At 49.1% G+C, this 4,980-nt stretch overlaps 1 long non-coding RNA gene across 1 annotated transcript; it reads right to left on the reverse strand.

The window, feature by feature from the left end:
* Nucleotides 1-3,494: 3,494 nt before the first annotated feature.
* LOC125540652 (uncharacterized) lies at nucleotides 3,495-4,151 on the reverse strand. Its single transcript, XR_007297356.2, has 2 exons — nucleotides 3,992-4,151; nucleotides 3,495-3,865 (listed from the first exon to the last, which is right to left on the reverse strand). It is a non-coding gene; the product is annotated as an uncharacterized LOC125540652 (long non-coding RNA).
* Between the last annotated feature and the right edge of the window lie 829 nt (nucleotides 4,152-4,980).

Here is a 4,980-nt window from a genome sequence, read left to right on the forward strand (position 1 = left end):
AGGGCGTGGTCGCAGCACGGTTGGCCATGGTCATACCGTCCCCTGCAACCGTTCCAGCATATCCAAGCCGTGATCGTAGCGTCCCCCCATTGTTGGTTCCCAGCAGCTACCGACCATGGCATCGTAGCATTCCCCTGCATTCGGCTCCATATGTGGTTACCACAATGCCAACATCTCAGGTGGTTGATCCCAGCATCCAGCCCTGTCAGTCGCAGCATCCCGGCGGCGAGAGAGCATGGCGTCAGGTGGCTCGGAGCACCCCGACTCGATAGTTGCAGCCCCCGATATTTTAAATTGGATTTGAACAAACATGATGATTTTCATCTAAACCAGACGAAAATTCACGACATATTTTTGACAGTTGAAGCTCTTCTTGGGCGGTGAAAGGGACCTGAGTGAGCTTTCCACGCTTTTCCACCGGTCTCTAGAGCGTAGGCGTTCTGTTGTGACGAGCGGAGAGCACGGTGCCGCGAGGGCCGAGCCGGCACATGCACGCTCTCCCCACACGAGCCAGGATTTCGTTGGAAGTTGAAGCTGGTCAGACGCTGCTGCAGGTTGATGTCGACTGCCTTCCTCCCTTGGAGTTGGATAGAGAGCTGTGAGGCCGGCTACGGTTGCGTTTCGGTTTCTCCAGTTTGTTCACGCGCACTCACGCTGTCACGCAAACTGCAAGGACGGTCGGGACTTGAAAGAAGAAATCCAGACGTGGACGTCCGGTGTGTTGCTCAAGCGTTGGCCTGGCCAGACGAACAAACACGACCCGCTCGTCAATCGTCGCCCGCGCGCCTTCGGGAAACGGCCGGAGCACGTGAGCAGTGCCGGCGGCCGTGGAGTCCATCCACGTCGCGCGCGGAGTCAGACGGACTCGTCGTCACCCACCAGAAATTCACGCCGCAGTAGCTACGTACCGGGAAGCTCCTTCACCTGGTCGTAGGTTTGCTTTGCTCTTCAAAGTACGGTACGGGGATAAACGCCGCTTGGACACGTATCGACGTTGGAGGCACAGCTGGTACGGTACGTGGAGGGCTCTGTGTACGTGCTGCACGCCTTGCAGTTGCAGCTGCAGATCTGCTCTCGGTACATGAACCAGCACATCATTTCCTGCATCTGCATACGGCCTGTGAAATTTTCACGGGCACCCAGCACATCATTTTCGTTTTCCGCAGTCGCAAAAATACAGCGCTTCAACAGAGGTTGGTATATACTACCTCCGTTTTCTCTAGATATAAGACATTTTAGAGATTTCTATACATACTACATATAGATGTATATAGACGCATAGTGTAGATTCACTTATTTTTTTAAAAAATATAAGACCTTTTAGAGATTTCAATACAGATTATATATGAATGTATATAGACGTATTTTAGAGTTTAGATTCACTCATTTTGCTCCATATCCGTATGTAGTCTCCTATTGAAATCTCTGAAAAGGCTTATATTTAGAAACAAGGAGAGTATATGAAATCAACGCATGGAAACCACACAAGGTTGGCGTTTTATTTCCAGAATTGCCAAGGTTCGCATCCCTTGTCCTGTAAAAACATACAGAGGTTTTGTGGACATGTTGCAACAATGCGCCAGGGGAATCCGCAATGCAGAAAACTACTACACCGTGGGTAAGATGAATCCGCAATGCAGAAAACTACTGCACCGTGGGTAAGACCACGGCAACACATAAGGGGCGGACCCACGTGGTCGTTGCCGGTGTCACAGGACACCGGGTTTACGTACTATATAAGGCACATATACTCCTGTGACACCGGTAAAGTTAGTCGATGGACACCGGCTAGAGCCAGCGAAACGGTGCACGAGCAATGCCCATCTAATAGTCCAGGCACACGACAAGATAGAGTTTGATCGATCTGGTTTGGTTTGTGTACGTGGGCCTCCAGTCTGCTGGCTTCTCGCATCTTCGCGTTGATTCCTCAGAAAGCTCACGCTAGCCCTATCGCCGCCCACCTCCCTGCTCGCCATCGAAACATCGCGGCGCGCCAGTGTCGCCCCGCCTGACTCCGTGACTCGCCCAGATCACCGGAAAGAAAAAGGTACGGCAAGAGAACCCCTCGATCTGTTTCAAGTGCGTATCTCTATTTCTCACAATTTTTGTTTCTCAAACACCGAACTAGGGCTTCAAATCTTAAGGATGTTACAATTATATATTGGATTACTGCGTTTTTTTTTGGACCTATGCACGTGTATTTGAGAATAGGATTACCGGGATTTTTCAATATGTATGCCGCTACGAATTTGTTTGAGAATTGAATTATTGTGAATTTCCAAATTTTGGGAGTGCTTATCATTTTTGCCGATCATCCTTGTCTCCATTGTTTGGAGTTTTTATGCTTTACTATTTTTAACTTCATATAATCAGCTAGTAATTGCTAAGGCTCTGTTTGGGAGTAATTTGTTTGAGACTACAGTTTTTAACCCCATGATGACAATGAATATTTTAGCTTATGAAACCATCAGTTTCTAAAACTACTGTGAAAATGGTGCTGTGTTTGGCAAGCAACATACTATGTAGTATTGTCTTTGACCACCACTAGTGTCCTTTGTTGTTTTCCTCGGTTTTTAAAATAGAGGTCCTGATCTTTTTTTTCATACAGCAAAAATACCATAGTTTTGTGGATACTTTCAAATACTTTCAAATACATTACTACAGCAAAAATACATTAGTGCATTATTATTTTTTGCTTTCAAATACTGCAATGCAGTATTTGAAAGCAAAAAATAATAATGCACTAATGTATTTTTGCTATAGTAATGTATTTGACTACAAGAAATTGCACTGATTGTTTTTGCGGGAAAATACTGCAATCTTAATTAGAGGCAAACATCTCAAAGTATTTGAAACGGTACTTTGTCAAAATAGTATTCTTGAAATACATTGTAACCAAACGCACCCTAAGTATGTAATTTTTATGTATAGCATTGTATATTCCTATGCATATGTGATGTGCATGTGGACACCAGGTCATTTTTGTTCTGGGTTCGCCCTTGAACACATTACACGGCAGCAGCTGCAGAAGAAAAAGACCGCACTCACCAACACTCAAAACCAACCTATTCCCTTCGTCCCATAATATAAGTTCCTTCACCTGGTCGTAGGTTTGCTTTGCTCCTCAAAGTACGGTATACGGATAAACGCCTCTTGGACACGTATGGACGTTGGAGGCACAGCTGGTCTGGTACGTGGAGGTGGACAGTCTGCCTTTCCTTGCGTATGTATATGTGCTGCACGCCTCGCAGTTGCAGCCGGAGATCTGCTCTAGACACACGAACCACCACATAATTTTCGTTTTCTGCAGTCGCAAAAATACAGGGTTTTCTCTTTATGTTAACCCAGTACATCGTCGAAAGACATAAAATAAATTCAGAAAAACACGAATACCGGTGTCTAGAATTTGAACACGGTGATACCACTGTCCTTCTAACCGTCCAACCATTGGTTTGCAGTTTCAACTGAGGATGATGTATATGAAATCAACGGAAGAAAAGACACAAGGTTGGCATTTTATTTCCACAATTGACAAGGATCGCATGTACTATCCCTGGCCCTGTAAAAACATACAGAGGTTTCGCGGACATGTCGCAACAGTACGCCAGGGGAATCCACAATGCACAAAACTACTGGGCCGTGGGTAAGACCATGGTAACACATCACACAGCAGCAGTTGCAGAAGAAAAACAGCCGCACCCACCAACACTCAAAACCAACCTAGCATTTTTGCCGTGCACTTTATTACATCTAATACACGATCGTATCCGGAACATTCCAGCTCCTCCATCCCGACTGGACATGGCAAAACACCCAGGTAAACCATCTAGAGTCGCGACTTGGTGCCATCAGCTGTGGTGGCAGCCTGCAACAGTTTTCAGGGGATGCACAATCAGGTGATGCAAAATTCACTAATTCAGTAGAATGAGAAGAAGCGCCATTCCGGATCCCAAAGCTACATCAATGACGCGGAAATGCGATAGAATCTTACCAAGGATGCGCCGTGACTAGCTCTGGCAGCTAGATATTCACAGGGTTTGAAGAACTCTCCATAATCTTTGGACCACCCGTCCAGTCTGCGGTACACGTATTCCGCGCTGAGAGAGTCGGCCCAAAACATCACTCCACCCCTGGTGTAAAAAGAGATCACATAGGACTGATCAGTTAAGATAAATATATACCGGTTTACCACGAGTCTTTGTTTTCACTGACATAATTTGTCTAGGAAAATTCCTGTGGTTTTGAGATGAACCGGAGCCGTGCTCCATGCATGCCGGTGAAGCTTCCACGGGCTAACGCACTTGGTGAAGGCAAGGCAGCTTATCGGACCCAGTAGGAGATGTGATTATCCTCGCGCGGCGGATGGTTTGTGTTACTGGCTTGCCCGCCTGGCCGCGAGTAACTTCGTACCAGTTGCATGCGTGTCCCCTGAAGTCGACGCAGGACACGCCTCGTCGGGCGACCCCTGCGTCGACTTCTTCTTCCAGCTCGTCCAGGGCCGGCGACCGCGGCCGCGCTGCTCGGCGTCGCCTGGGCTGCGGCTCTTGTGCCACCTCCGCAGCGTCCGGGGCCTCGGCAAGGCCGACCGCGAGGTCATCTACGCCGCCGCGCCGCCCTCTGGATGCACTCCCTCCAACCACCCGCGCGCCCTCGCCGCCAACCTCGGGTGCTTCGCCAGGTTCGGCTGCCTCCCCGATATCCTCTACCGCGTCCTCCGCGGGCCGCGGGCCCCACCCCACGACGAGCGTTAAGGACCTGCGCGCGGGCGACACGGCCAACATAGGGCTCGCCGCTAAGTGGTGCCCGTTGCCCCGCTCGTCGTAGTCGTACGACCGCGCGACTACGCTGCTCTGCGAGGCCATCGCACGACTCCCAACTCCCGAGTACCTCGCCATCCCTCCCCGACAAAGCTAGCACTAGGCCTAGCGCGTCCGCAACAACCGCCTCCGCTGTTAGGAAATAAACCGTGATGCGTGTGTG

Source organism: Triticum urartu, chromosome 1A (assembly GCF_056163025.1).
Source record: "Triticum urartu cultivar PI428250 chromosome 1A, HENAU_Tu73, whole genome shotgun sequence".
Taxonomy (NCBI): Eukaryota; Viridiplantae; Streptophyta; class Magnoliopsida; order Poales; family Poaceae; genus Triticum; species Triticum urartu.